The 15,959-nt window shown below is 44.3% G+C and overlaps 1 protein-coding gene across 5 annotated transcripts in view; it reads right to left on the bottom strand.

The window, feature by feature from the left end:
* LOC125725519 (disks large-associated protein 4-like) overlaps positions 1-15,959 on the bottom strand; it is a 126,213-nt gene that overhangs the window by 42,048 nt on the left and 68,206 nt on the right. For all 5 annotated transcript variants that reach the window (XR_007387519.1, XM_049002484.1, XM_049002486.1 and 2 more), the window contains exon 2: positions 2,755-2,822. The gene's annotated coding sequence lies outside the window, so the exon portion shown is untranslated. The remainder of the gene's footprint in view (positions 1-2,754; positions 2,823-15,959) is intronic.

The following is a 15,959-nucleotide window of genomic DNA, read 5'->3' as shown; positions in this document are numbered from 1 at the left end:
CACTCTGGACAGCAAATATCCCAATATACTTGTGGAATAGCAAAGACCTGGTCCTCAAAAAAAAGCTGTATCGGCCTTAATGACCAATGTTGCCCATACCCATTAGCTCCTTTAGCCAGTAGTAGGAGCACTACTGGGGCTCCTTCCTCTGGGGGTCCCGATGGGCCCACATTTATTTCTGCCAGCTGCTGTGATGCCTCCTCCCAGGAGTCCCACGCTAATTCCTGACAGCTGTATCTACACTGTATCCTCGCTAGTCACTGCCTACATAATCACCTCCAGTCTGCTGCTCTCCTCGTGTTACAGTTGCTGAAATTACAGTTACAGTTATGTGTTGGGGGGAAAAAGTGCCGAGTGTTACAGTTACTGTACAGACTGGACAGTGCAGTTTTGTGTCAGATCTCACAAGCATCCGTCCATCGTCATCTTATCCCCGATAGGTTAGTCAAGGGGCGACCTGAAGGGTGTCCTGGGCAGGATGAGGCAAAATGCACACACACCCGCACATCCCATCCCAACACGACAGGCAATTTAGAGATACCAGTAACACTGACTGCATGTCACTGGACTGCAGGAGAAGCCGAGAGTATAAGTAGGAAACTCTCACAGCACAGAGAGAACATACAAAATCCATACATACAGACCTTGGATTAGCATTCCCTAAAACACAAATATATCAGAATTTCTACTACACTTTAAATAAAGACCATTACACCTGTATGCTCCACAAAGGAGAAGATATTCACTGCAATCCTAACCTTATCCCTAAACTACGTTACTTCACCTACACACTTTGCTGGGGCTTGGTCTAATGTTTGCCATTTTATCTATTTGTAAATGTTCTGGATGGGACATGAGTGAGGTAAATGTATTCCACAGCCCATAATCGGACAAAACACATCATTTAGGACATAGGTGATGAACTGATGAGCTGAATACCATTAGGGTAATTAATTACCTTTATAGTCTGTCCAGGAAATGCTGAAATCCAGATCTCACTGGGTGATGTTCTCACTATTTACTTAATGTTTACGTTCTAATATTTACGGAACTTGTGCAATTTATAAAAGACGAACAGCATTTAAATACAAATGAATAAAGTAATGACCTTATTATCCAAACTCTCACACTGTCAGGTTTAATAAGATCATGACGGCTCAGTGTATTTTCCTCATCTCTGGACTTCCTCTTACAGAGCCTCTGAACAAACTGTTTCTCTGGAGCAGTAAAAGTGAAAGTCCTGGAACTTTGCTGGTTTTTCCGCTCCGGTAAATTCCCTGTAAGAAACCACCTCGAAATCTTACCGAAACAAGGTTGCTTCTAAAAACACATCCATGCATGATACTGGAAAAGACCCAAGTGTCTCCACTTGAAGTATATCAAGGCACCTGGAAAGAAGGTCACAGTACTCCTCTACTTTGTCTCCTATTGTACTCCTCTACTTTGTCTCTTACTGTACTCCTCTACTTTGTCTCCTATTGTACTCCTCTACTTTGTCTCCTATTGTACTCCTCTACTTTGTCTCCTATTGTACTCCTCTACTTTGTCTCTTACTGTACTCCTCTACTTTGTCTCCTATTGTACTCCTCTACTTTGTCTCTTACTGTACTCCTCTACTTTGTCTCTTACTGTACTCCTCTACTTTGTCTCCTACTGTACTCCTCTACTTTGTCTCCTATTGTACTCCTCTACTTTGTCTCCTACTGTATTCCGCTACTTTGTCTCTTACTGTACTCCTCTACTTTGTCTCTTACTGTACTCCTCTACTTTGTCTCCTACTGTACTCCTCTACTTTGTCTCCTACTGTACTCCTCTACTTTCTCTCCCTGTTTCCTCATGTCTCCTTCTGAAGTCTCCGTTCCTCCTGTAAGTTGCTTCAATAGTAACTTAACGAGAAATAATTCAAACGGATATGGGGAAAGAAAGAAAATCACTCTGTGTTCTAAAAAAAAAATGAGTTGGAGAATTTCACATGATTTCCTAGCCAGGCCCATTTAAGGCAGAGACCCGCTACATAACACCGCGCGAGGAGGCCCCTACAAGGTCGTGACCCTTAAACTGCAGGTGCAGGCATCACAAAGACAGGTAATTAGCTAAGCTCAACACCTCATATGTGTTAATGCCTTGTCGCCCTTATTTAATATTTATTGTGTTTCAAACTCATCTGCTCATCGAGGACAAATGAAGGTGCCACTTATTTTTTTTTTGTAATCTGCTCCTTGTCACACTAGATCCATTTGCAGTGTTTACATAATCATTAAAGTTTTACATGTTATTCCTTTTATTAATTTCACATTGTAATTAAATGAAGATTTCTTTTTTTTTTAGCACTGGCAATGGAACGGGCCAGAACTAATGCAATCGGTGTGACTGTCTGAGAAAGATAATCACACAATCGCCACACAAATGTCCTCCGCCCCCAGGATAGGGAACCAATCAGCAACAGGCCTGGGCTCCCTGTGGTGACATCACTGCCACAGCGGACTCAGCATGCCATGAGCGGTTCTGCTCCTTAACGTGTGGGTTCGATACAGCACCCCGGTCACCATGGGATGATCACACACACACACACACACACACACACACACACACCCTTCTCTACCAATTACCATTTCACTTTATCAAGGGACCTGGATCTCGATACACTATTGCAGTTGCTTGATTACCCCTTCTTGCTCCCTGCATTCTTCCCTGGGACACAATCCCGTAAGTACCTCAAACGAATGGACATTTAACAAAATCAGGGCAACTCACTTTGGCGGCACTTTCTTTGACATCCCTTGTAGACAATGACCAGGGAAGATCCTTCGTGGCTTCCTTTCCTGTCAGAATAGCAGAGACAGAAATGAATTCCACGGACACATGAATGGCTAATGTTCTATGTGTCATGCAAAGCGCGGCATTCAGACGAGGGCTGGAATGCAGGGAGATGCAAATAAACATGCTGCTTGCCTCTCTGCTTAAATGGCTCGAGTCCCTGCCCTTCCTGATAAAGTTAGACATGTAAACCAGCTCTGAACTTTGAATCTAAAGTTACTTAAGCAAGTTCTGCTGATGGGCGATGAATAATGGATGTTAATTCCCCAATGGTAATTCATGCTAATGCACAAGAAGTGACTTTGACTTCTCTCAATAACACAAAAAAACTGGGAAAATAATTAATGCCTTTTGATTTAAATTTTTTTAGGGTAGTTTTGAAAACTTCAAAAAAGCACAACTATTGTGTTCGTGTCTCTCTCCTCTCTCCCTGAAAATCGGAGCTTGCCCCTAAAGCAATCAAGTTACACAAAACACAAATGTCCCAATTCTGTTTCATCGCAGCGGAACGAAACCAAGCAAGAGGTTTGCAGAACCCAAACAGGCCAAGAGGAACGTACAGTCGTCCTCATAAATGTTTCAAATTTTGCCTCCCGTTTGAAAATACAAGCCAGACGGGGCTGTACGATTTCAGCTGACTGGCGCTCAGTCCCCTGCCTTGTGCCTATGATGCTGCAGGGTCTCTCAGGTAAACCACAGGCACGCTTATGTATTAGACTAGGATGCCTGTCTGTATGAATAAGATGAGGCTGCTCTCTCAGGCAGGCGGGTGGGGGTGGCTTGCCAAGGACTGAGGGAGGAGGTAAGGGAGAGCTGCTCGAGAGTGTTTCTCAAATCAAATTGTGCTCACTGACCTGTAACGTGTAACAAGCTGTGGTCGCCGCTAGCACTCAGTGTGCCTCACTTCAGGTCGCTCGCAAAACGCACCTGATTTATATTAAAAATCCTCTTTGTAACCCCTCGACTCCCAAGACGGACTTCAGTCATGCACCGGAAGCGGTGATCGTGGCTCTTGAGTTAGCAGGGGGTTCAGCTTCATTGGTTAGGGCTGGCCAAAGCTCTGCCGTGGCAGAGCATGCTGGGAAAGCAGACGTGTCAGCCGAGGGCCTGTATTTATGGCGGCTGATGGGCCTTCAGTAAAAAATGTCCGGAAAAAGCCGATGACCCAGGGGCATATTCAAAAGCTTATGTGGAATGAAAACACCACACACTGTGGGATTCCATCTGCCCTGTACTTTATCAATTACATACTATATCCAAGAATATTTTACATTATTAATAAGGAATACATGTGTTCAGTTTAATTAACTGTCAGAAACATGGATTGTGTTACAACGGCCAATCCACAGAGCATGTACCATTCTCTAACCACCGTTCCAACACAAGGTCATGGCCGTGGTCTGCAGCCTTTCCCTGGTGGCGTAGGGCACAATTAATACTGACCTGCTGGTCCATCACAAGGCAGGCAGCCCCCCCAGCCCACCTAATGGCACATCTTTGTACAGTAAAACCTAAGATTGGGACATGAACCCCCAGCCCTGTAGATAGCAAGTAACAGCACTGCCCACTGTGGTCACCCTGCCAAAGAACATTCGTTACATAAAATACTGTTGCAGTTACATAAAATATAGTTGATGTAACTGAAGCAGATGTCAGTTTTCATATATGCTGTTACTGAATTAGACTATTTCGACAGTCTACCCAATCCAGGAGGCACGTCTCCAGATTATTTCTGCCTGTAAATTTCCACCCAAATGCTGAATGAACCTCAGGAAGCCGGTCGAGTCCCCAAAAGCAGAAAAGATTGACTTCGCTGAGATTCGGCCCGGTGTGGGCGGAGCTGAGAGGGCCCTGATGAATGCTGATGATGATGATACATCACCACACATGCTTGTGGGTTATCGTGATGATAATTACACACACTGGAGACTGGCAGCGGTTCACACAAGCCCAATTTCATCTCCCCGACAGCTGTGAGAGCGTCATGGTGGACGGAGTGGGGGACAGAACAGGGGAGAGTTTGACAGCAAAACGATTTGTTGTAAATTCTGCCTTTTTGGGGATACATGGGCTCAGAGTGAGAGTGGTACAACTACAATGCAAATCAAAAAGAAAAGCTGGGTTGGTTTAAAATGATGCAGCTATTTTGGAGGTGAAACAGTTATTGGTATTTACTGGGGGGGGGGGGGGCAGCCTCTGGACTGAAGCCGGTCCTCTGGTTTGGGTGAAACAAACACACAGGAAACAGGGGTCACATCCAAATTAACCTTGACAATGCTGATCACCTGACCCTCCATGCTAGGGCGAATGGTGCCTCCCCCTCCCTTGCCAGCTAATTACTAAAGGCTAATTATGATGCACGTCGCCTTTCCTTGTTCATCATGCTGTAGAACTTCATTACCATACAGGATAAGCACCTAAAAATCCCTGCTGTATCACCCCCATCATACATGGTTACCCTTGTCAGTTTTCAGCCTGTTTAGTGTCATTCTGAGAAGACTAGGGTGGGGGGAGGGTAGGTGGAGTGTACTCTTAAAGCTACAGTGCTTGTGTGTGTGTGTGGGGGGGGGGCTGTGAAGTAACTGAATGAAAAGGATAATACAACTCCATGTATATTTAGCCATGTCACCACTTGGCAGGAAGTTAGTACTGGGATCTATAAAAAGGCAAATTCCACTACTTGTTATATTCTGCACAAATTTAAGAAGAAAGAAACTTCATTTTCCACTAGGATAAGGACACAGGCGCCCACGTTCCTGTGAATGAGAGTAAGTTTTGTGGCCCGAGCACAGGAAGCAGCCGGTACGTAGCTTCCCTGATACAGTTGGGCTTAAGGGCCGTGCTCTAGGGCCCAGTGTTGATGTGATCACTCAACCCCACAACCTTCTGGGCACAGGTACACATGTCTGACCCACGTTCCACATGACTAAGCAAGGAGAACACAACCCCAGAAAGCAGCAGAGGGCAAAGTGCCGAGACTCAGCAAGTACCTGCTTATCAAAGGTGACCCTTGTAATACCTGCCAATTGGTCCTTATTAGCAGGTTTTGTGGAAAGTCTGTCTGACACCAGTTTGTCTCACTCCTTCATTCACCTGCCAGTTCATCACCATCTTCTGTGTTTCTTTCTGCGCTGAAAATGTATTGACCCACCGTAAACACATACCTCATTTCTCTAAACGAATGATTTTTCTCAAAAAAAAGAAGCTTTTTTGCATGACCTGGATGTGTTTTCACTTTGTTTTGTCTGACATCTCGTGCCTCCCAAGCTTGTCTCACCTGCATATGTGTCTGTGGGCCTCAAACTGAGCAAGATAGGCGAGGAATAAAGTATCACTATTCTATTCTAAAGTGAGATCTCACAGGGTCTGAAAGCAGGCACTGACTGCACATTTTCCGGAACAGTCTGGTGCATTCTGTGGGCACCTCTCAATTAAATCTTGAGTGAGGCTTAAACACTGACACCTAGCACCTTATTACAGAAAATGCACTGGGGAAGCAGCTAACGTACAGTGCGCTCTGTAAACAGTAATCAAGTTATAAGCGGAGATGAGTCACAGAACGCAGAATGATTGGGCAGAGTGACACGGGTAAACTTCACAGGACACGGGACCTTTGATTCCCAGGCCGTACTGTGACTCGAATGCAATAACCCCATTTAAAAACAGCCATTTTAGAAACTGTTCCCATGGGTTAAGGTTAGATGCTTGGCTGACAAATTTAAATATATCAGCTTACAAATTTACAGAGCTGGGTATTACCCCAGAGCAATTTGAGTAAAATATGACAATCTGTGTAAACTACAGCAGAACCTCTCCTCAATCTTCAAGCTAGACAACCATCTCCCCAGCCACTGTACTGCTGATTTATATGAATTCTGATCTTTTATTTCTTAATGATATTTTATTAGTTTTTTTATTCTTTACGTTGCCCTAAGGTCTCATACAGGCTAAGTTGGACTAATGTAGACATTTCTTAAATGAATGTGTTTGTGACGTGAAAGAAATCAGTGTAGCAAAGAGGCTGATAAGGGACACATACTTTTTGAGTTCTGATGTCCATCTGGAGTCATGGTAAGTGTTAGAACTGAAAGGCGTTCCTGCTGTAAACACCTCCGGGATTTCGCCTATTATTGCAATGGCAATGTATGATTCTATTCATTTAACTGTGACTAGAAACACATTGGAAAGCAATGGATTGTTTTTGTAAGTGGTGATTAAACTTTGCAGTCTTTGTAATGACTGGTTTGCATGAGGCTGTTTGAGGTAAAATAACCAAGCAAATCCATCCATCCATCCATCCATCCATCCATCCATCTTTTATAACCATTTGTCCTATTCTGGGTCGCGGGGAGTCCAGAACCACCTACGGGCAATTTAGTAACTCCGATTGATCTCAGCATGTTTTTGGACTGTGGGGGGAAGCCAGAGAACCTGGACAAAAAAACCCCATGACGTCACGGGAAGAACATGCCCATCTCCACACACAGAGCGATGGCAGAAACTCAAAGCCAGGTATTAGAGGCGTGAGGTAACAGTGCTAACCACTGCGCCACCATACCACCCCACTGAATGATATGACCCACAATAATTACCACTGATCATGGGACTGAAATTTTACTATTCAGGGTGCACGTTCCATAAATGCCTTTCAATGGAAAATTCAGCGATACATTAGTTTTTGAATGTTTCTTCTTTTACTATTTCAAACACATCCAGATGTTACGTATATACACCAAAAGTCTTGGAACGTTTGCTTAATTCTCTAAAGATGTTGCAGGTTTACTGGTTTCATAGCAAAACTCCATTGACAAGCAAAGTTATCATATCTGCACAGACATTTTCTTTTTATTGTGTCATGATTTTTACTGATGGGTAGCATTATAAAACCAATACACGGTGACGCAGTTGTTAGCATTATTGCCTAACACCTCTGGGCCCAGGGTTTGATTTTCTGCCAAGGCTGCATGTTCTTCAAGGAGTTTGCATGTTCTTTCTGTCTTCGTGGGGTTCCCTCTGGGTACGCCAATTTCCCCCCCACACCCAAAAAATGTGGCATGGTGAGTTGGAGTTTCTAAGTTACCCATAGGTGTGAATGGTGTGTGAGTGAATGGTGTGTGAGTGTGCCCTGCCATGGGCTGGCGCCCCATCCTGGGTTGTTCCCTGCCTTGTACCCGTAGGTGTGTGTGTGTGAGTGAATGGTGTGTGAGTGTGCCCTGTGATGGGTTGGCGCCCCATCCTGGGTTGTTCCCTGCCTTGTACCTGTAGGTGTGTGTGTGTGAGTGAATGGTGTGTGAGTGTGCCCTGTGATGGGCTGGCTCCCCATCCTGGGTTGTTCCCTGCCTTGTACCCGTAGGTGTGTGTGTGTGAGTGAATGGTGTGTGAGTGTGCCCTGTGATGGGCTGGCGCCCCATCCTGGGTTGTTCCCTGCCTTGTACCCGTAGGTGTGTGTGTGTGAGTGAATGGTGTGTGAGTGTGCCCTGCGGTGGGCTGGCTCCCCATCCTGGGTTGTTCCCTGCCTTGTACCCGTAGGTGTGTGTGTGTAAGTGAATGGTGTGTGAGTGTGCCCTGCGGTGGGCTGGCTCCCCATCCTGGGTTGTTCCCTGCCTTGTACCCGTAGGTGTGTGTGTGTGAGTGAATGGTGTGTGAGTGTGCCCTGCGGTGGGCTGGCTCCCCATCCTGGGTTGTTCCCTGCCTTGTACCCGTAGGTGTGTGTGTGTAAGTGAATGGTGTGTGAGTGTGCCCTGTGATGGGCTGGCTCCCCATCCTGGGTTGTTCCCTGCCTTGTACCCGTAGGTGTGTGTGTGTGAGTGAATGGTGTGTGAGTGTGCCCTGTGATGGGCTGGCGCCCCATCCTGGGTTGTTCCCTGCCTTGTACCCGTAGGTGTGTGTGTGTAAGTGAATGGTGTGTGAGTGTGCCCTGTGATGGGCTGGCTCCCCATCCTGGGTTGTTCCCTGCCTTGTACCCGTAGGTGTGTGTGTGAGTGAATGGTGTGTGAGTGTGCCCTGGGTTGGGCTGGCTCCCCATCCTGGGTTGTTCCCTGCCTTGTACCCGTAGGTGTGTGTGTGAGTGAATGGTGTGTGAGTGTGCCCTGGGTTGGGCTGGCTCCCCATCCTGGGTTGTTCCCTGCCTTGCACACGTACACTGCAGGATAGGCTCCAGGAGAAGCAGCTACAAATCCCAGTTACAGGAATTTATGGGTTTTTTTGACTAACTCATTTAGTTCTGTTCTTGCCATTTTACTACTAATTGCAATTGTACTCACTGGCTCCCAAAGGGACACTAAACACAAATGTTTGGTGTTTTATGTTATTGCAAAGGTGTTACTAATTAAAAAGCACCCATTGAGACTTTTAAAACTCAGAACAGCTCTTTTAGAACTATAATTTGGATACAATTTATTACTACTTGAAAAGAATGTTTTACTTAACAGTACTAGTTGTTTCTAATGTAATATTAGCACAAATGTATAAAGTAACAGTTTTGTCATAAAACCAATACATTTGCAATATTTTTACTGAATTAAGCAAATGTTCCAAGGCTTTCTGTGAGCACTGCATACACACACACACACACACACACACACACACGGAATAAAAAAAATCTTGCTTCTTCCAGTTTTTAAAATGTATATTGACATCCACACTGTACAGGCTAAACCAATACAAAGCAGATGGGTAACCCCAAAGACTGCCAGTACCCCAGCAGATAATTACATTTGCACATTGTTCTATTTTCACTACACTGCACATTTACACTACACTGCACACATGCACATCAAACATAGTTTTGTACCTTATTTATACTGTGTTGTATTGTATTATACTGTGTTGATGATGTCATACATTAATTTACTGTATTTCTATTTTTTGTAGCATTATAGGGGGGCCAAGAGAAGAAGTGTTTCAAGCACTGTATACTTGTACATGGATGTGTCGATAATAAAGACCTTTTGAGTCTTGATATTAACATTTATATTTTGCTATATTTCCAGGTCTATGATATATTTTGGAAGTCTGTAGAAGTCTAATGTAGATAGCTAGGATTCGGTCGCAACAAGCCCAGCGATCGCCTGGCTTTTCGATCATCTCCTTCCCTCAGTCTCAGGGAGAGGTAACCTTCTGATGTGTAGTAATGGCGGATATATCTCCAACGCAGTGAGGTGACAAACCTTATAATCAGGCTTTAAGAGAGACCTCTGAAACGTTCATGGACAGGAGAAATCAGGGAAGCTACATTAGAGCACTCCTCACTCTATTAATTAATGTGTTCTTTTCATCATTAGCACTCATAGTGAGAGATTTAGACAGATTGAACAATATAATGAGTAATAAAACTGCAGTTATAGGTGTGAATATTCTAGACGTGATTAATTCAGCTTTTGAGATACTGTTTAGGACTATTTCAATACGCTCATTTTCTCAGGAATGCTTAGTTAGGGATATAATATTGTAAGCCTCAGTGAATGACGCCTCGCTAGCGGGAGCTAATTTGCATGTTTCCCAACATGCTTTCTGCCGTATGTGTTGTGAATGGCCCATGTGCACGTTGCTGTTAATGTGCCTTGTTCCGTCTGCTGCGTGTTCCCCCACATGTAATGTCATGTGTGGTGCTGATGTTGTGTTTGCGAATGTTAGCATAGTGAGTTATGTACCCACCGTGACAGGAGCCGGCACTGCGGGCTTTGTGTGGCCAGGTGTAGTGAAAGGGGGGAGGAGTTGTTGTGATTGTCTGTCTTATTGTGTTGAGTTTTTTTTAAAGGCTGTTGATAAAAGACCCTCTTCTTCGATGAGGCGCTGTCTTGCTTCCTGTCCACCTCTCCCTGGCCTAGGCCTGCTGGGTGTAGCAGTATGTTATAACACCAGCAGGATTTGCATATCCCAGCATGCTCGCACACCAGATACAGGGCGCTGTTTGTACTTGTCATTCTTAGTATTTGCTGTATTCCCATTGTCACACCTGCGTTCGCCTGTGTCTTATGTAAACCCTGGCCGACCTTCGTCATTAGCGTTGTATAAATTACCCACCGTATGTATGCCTTACAGCTCGGCGTCAGAAGTCCTTGTGTTTCCATTGCATGGTTGGTTCAGTGCCTGTGTTAGTCCTTTTAAGGACTATAATAACAAAATGTGTTTTCCCCTTTAAAAGAGCCTCAGTGTCATTTGCCGCCACCGTAAAACCTCTGTCTGCTCTGAACTGCGATGGCAAATGAATGTGTGTCTATTTTGTTGAGTCTTTGCCCTTTTGTTTTGCATTACATGTATGTGCCTCACTGCTGTATGCAACAAAGAATTTGCCCCCCGGGATCATTCAAGTTTTATCTCATGTTGTGATTGCAGCATTTTCCTCATTTAATATGTTGGACATTTTACATGTGCTTGTGCATATATATATATATATATATATATATATATATATATATATATATATATATATATATATGTATATATATATATATATATATATATATATATATATATATATATATATATATACATATACACACAAACACACATACACACAAACCTTTAAAATTTCTCAACTTTAAGGTGTCCTGTGATGTACTGGATGTCATCCAGGGTGGACCCCAGCCTTATGCCCTATGCTGCCTGGAATAGGCTCCAGGCCCCCTGACAGGATAAGTGGACAGAAGATGGATGGATGGCGAAGCAGACGAAAACAAATGCTGTACTGCATGCTGCACCCTGGCTTCCTGCATTTGGAATGTTACATTTTTGTATGTGTTTCTCCCCTAATAGGGTGTTAGTTTGTCACTCATTTTAAAAAGGCTCTAGCTGACAGTTTTTTATCATGTTAATTACTGAGTTTGCATAATGAGCTGTTACAGTGGGTCATAAAGTGTTTCCAGTTGTTCCTAATTCAACAGCACAAGACACATGTCCAAAATGTCCGCTTTTCATGGAACAACAAAACGATCCAGTTGTACGGAATTCCATACAATCCATATGTATGTTTTAGTAAGACAAAAAGATAAACATGACCTTTACAAGTGATTACATTTATTATTGAGTGTTCAGTTAGGGATGTCAATGTCGCATTGACAAAAAGCCACAGACTGCTCCATAGCTTGGGCGTCCTTCTCCTTTGCACACGATGATTCGCCAAGGTGATGTTTTTGTAGATGAAGAGCACGGGGTGTCAGTATTCTTTAATCAGTCTACTGCAGGGGTGCCCAACTCCAGTCCTGGGGGGCCGGAGCCCCGTGTAGCTTAGTTCTTTCCCTGTTCCAACATAAATCATTCAGCTCAGGAACCGTGTGATAATTAGCACAAGGAGCTGAATCAGGTGTGTTAAATGAGGGGAAACCCAAAAATGTGCAGGGCTCCGACCCCCCCCAGGACTGGAGTTGGGCACCCCTGGTCTACTGCGTCTATTGAGCCATACTACTCAAACAATGAAAGTGAGGTTGCACCAGATGGCAAGAACACACACAACAGGAGCGAGATGATCACTCTAAATCCTGAACTAGTTCTCTCACTCTGCCTGACATTTTTAGGGCATCATGTCCCCCCCCCCCCCCCCACCCCCCAGAATAGACTTGTTCTAGGCGAGACTCCAAAGCACTAAAGAGCACATGATGTCAGACGACGCAACGGGGAACTCAGAAGACAAAGTGTCTGGCAACAATGATTATTCTAAAAAAAAAAATTATGTAAGAGACATAAACTGCTAATATGACCGTAAAGACATTATACGCAGAGATGTGTGCAGTTTATAATGAAGGACTCAGCTTTTAACATCACCATGATCTTCAGTGAATGCAGTTGTGAGATGTGGGGCAATTGCAGATGTTTTCACAAAGGGTTGAGGTTCCGGGATGAGCCACTTTAGGAAAATATAAAGTCATTTTCTTTTTGTGTGAGGGAACAATGTCCTGGATCTTGGGGTTCTAGAATTGTCCATTTTCTGTGAGAGCAAAACGGCTTTTTGTGTGTTTGCTCAGGTTGCTAACTTGTTTTTATCCATTATCTTCCCCAGTTCTATCCTCCAATTTCTATGTCTCTTGGATGTTTGCTGGCATGAAAGTCTAGTATTTTGGGGCACCGTAGGTGATGTTTTAAAGTAACCCACTATGCTGACTGATTTAAGACATCCGGATTTATAGAGCCTGCAAGAAAACAATCTCAGCCAGCATCATTTTCCTGGCCTGGTCATGTCCACTGATTGCAGTAACGTTCTGTGGGGATTCCTTCCCAGACTGAACAGACCGATTCAGCTTCTCCAAGGGCGGATATGAACACCAATGGGTCATTCTGCCTTCTGGGTTAATTTTGGAACACTTCTGGATGTTTATTGTGACTGCAAAGGGCAGCATTTGGAAAAATGAACAATTGCGACTTCATAGTAAAGAGAAAAACCTCGCTAAATACTGTGGCATTTTTGCCTTTAATGTCTATAATTCTAGGAAATACCAAAACCACAAGTCGTTAACCTTAACATGACATTATAAACACTTCAGTCTCTAGATAAAAGTGCTGTAATGATGGAAAGTGAAGAGGAAGTCTGCTAGCATCCAAGTCGTGTAAAATGGCAAGAAATGTGGAATTCACAATATGCCAGTATGTATTAGCACAAAAATAGTGGAAAAGGCTTTGCGTAGGATGTCAAGGTCGGATGCTCCAGGCCTGAAGAGTTACCCTGATTGCGTCTTGATTTGCCCAGATACCATCAGAGCAAGTGATAAGGCTCAAGTTCAAATCCCAGGAAAGCAGGGATCTCTGACGAAACTGGGCCAGATGTGTAACATCTGCCAGAGGCAGCCAAATTGGCCTGGGTTGAAGAGACGTATAAAGACATTTTTTATCTGTTATCTGTAAAAGGAATATATTCTCTTGATGTGGATACTTATAGTCCGACACGGCGAGAGGAGTTTCACGAAACTCTGTATGACGAAAACAGTCAGCTTGAGGGTAAATGAGGCCTGCAAGAGGAGGACGGCCTCCCAATCAAATGCTAATAAAAATGGCTCATATCAAAATACTTAGTATTTTAATTGTTTTTTTTTCCATTGAGGTTTATAGATGAATGCTTCCATAAGGGACAGTGTGTTGCATCCATAAACAGAAAGTATCTCTCCAAACCTCTGGTTGGCCTTGTCTGCTGGTTTGGTATCATGGGAAGGACAGAGTCAAAGATGTTTAAACCGGGTTTGAGACAAACGCATGAAAATAAGCGGGGGGGGGCACATCCACAGATTCTGTTTGAAAGCTGATCACGTGAAAGACAAAAAACCACGTGACTGAAATGGCTTCCAGCAAAACACAAACAACGGTTGCACAGCAAGTCCCTGGTTATACTCCTGTAACTCAATTAGAGTCCCCAGTCCATGTTCTGTGAGACAAACATGACATAAGAATCATAGGAAGTTGACAGGTTCCTGCTCATTAACAAAGGGGCTGTGTGACATAGCGCTCCTGCTTCAAGCTCTGTCTTGTTTTCTTGGGCGATATCCTAAATATTACTCGCACAAAACAAATATACTTTTGTCAGAATTTAACTAACATCCCAAGCAGGAAGTGCTCCTGCCCTTTGCTTCCTGGGTTATTCTCCAGGCACATCATGACCTTGCATAGGATTCTGGGAAATTAGAAAGATGAATGGATAGATAAATACGTTTTTTTTTTTTTTTAAATGACAGGAGAAAACATTACTGAGATACAGGGTAAATAGACAGTGAGTTCTTCTGTCAATCTCATTTCAACACAGCAAGACACCCATCCCAGGCGCTACAGGGATTCATGTTTTAGATCCTACTGGGCACTATGTGAGCAAAGCACACCCTCGTATGTTCTGTCTGGTGGGATGGGAGAAGCAAAGAAGAAAGAAAGAAAAACCAAAAAGCTCAGTACTGCTTTTCCTTTGCTCTGGGAGGATGCCTGGCAAGTCTGTCATCTCCGCTACTGGGCACGCCGGCAGACTCGATTCGCAAGCTCGAGCTGTGGTGGAACACATCAGGGAGACTCCGTGTTAAATGTTCAGTCGCCGCAGAGAGCTGCCGATGTTAAGTGATCGGAGACGTGACGGTTATGATCATACCGTCCACTAAGCCACGCTGTTGGCAGCAGATATAATCACACAAAGCTGTATGCACCGAATAAAAGCCCGCCAGGAATACCAAATGTCAAATAACTTCCATTACTAACAGGCACTCTGCATGTGTCAAAGGGATTGCCAAGGTCACCAAGGCAAATCATCAATTCAATTGCCTCCTCAAATCTAGAGCACAAGCAGAAACAATATTATCACAGAGCCACTCATAGAATTTATTTGTCAGAGATCTGTTAGTGTGTGTCAGTATTCAATGTACCTGTGATTTCTGGGGCAAGTTTTCACCTTGATATTTACAACCTCAGAGACACAGTACTGATGTTCTCCCTCTTTCATTGATTCATCATTCTCTAGAATTCACTAGAACCCTTTACAGGGGAGTAAAGCTTTTCATTTTGGCAGCTCAGCTGAAGTTATTTTTGATGCCATAAGAGCAATTTAGGCTCATTTGCACAACACCCACATGTGAGAGCCACTTGATGACACAATGACTTGGCAGTGAGGGTGAGTGAGATTATTTACAAATGTTTTCCCCTCTTAGGGTCAAACTGAGATCCGGTTGGGTCAGTGTCACAAAAAAGAAACAAGGTACTGGGTTCACAAGGGTCAAGTTCAAATGGGGAAATAATAACATAGGAAGAGATCGTGCATCATTAGACTGCACTACTGCCTGATGTACATAGAACAAAACAAAATATCCATCCATCTACTGGTTCCAGTCACATGGTCATATTGCAAAATGATTAGAAAAGTAGTCAGTACCTGACTCCTGGGTCCCCCACACCTGCACTCTGCAGTCAGTACCTGACTCCTGGGCCCCGCACACCTGCACTCTGCAGTCAGTACCTGACTCCTCGGCCCCCCACACCTGCACTCTGCAGTCAGTACCTGACTCCTCGGCCCCCCACACCTGCACTCTGCAGTCAGTACCTGACTCCTGGGCTCCCCACACCTGCACTCTGCAGTCAGTACCTGACTCCTGGGCCCCCCACACCTGCACTCTGCAGTCAGTACCTGACTCCTCGGCCCCCCACACCTGCACTCTGCAGTCAGTACCTGACTCCTCGGCCCCCCA

Source organism: Brienomyrus brachyistius, unplaced genomic scaffold (assembly GCF_023856365.1).
Source record: "Brienomyrus brachyistius isolate T26 unplaced genomic scaffold, BBRACH_0.4 scaffold68, whole genome shotgun sequence".
NCBI lineage: Eukaryota > Metazoa > Chordata > Actinopteri > Osteoglossiformes > Mormyridae > Brienomyrus > Brienomyrus brachyistius.
This window is presented reverse-complemented; position numbering and strand designations above follow the sequence as displayed.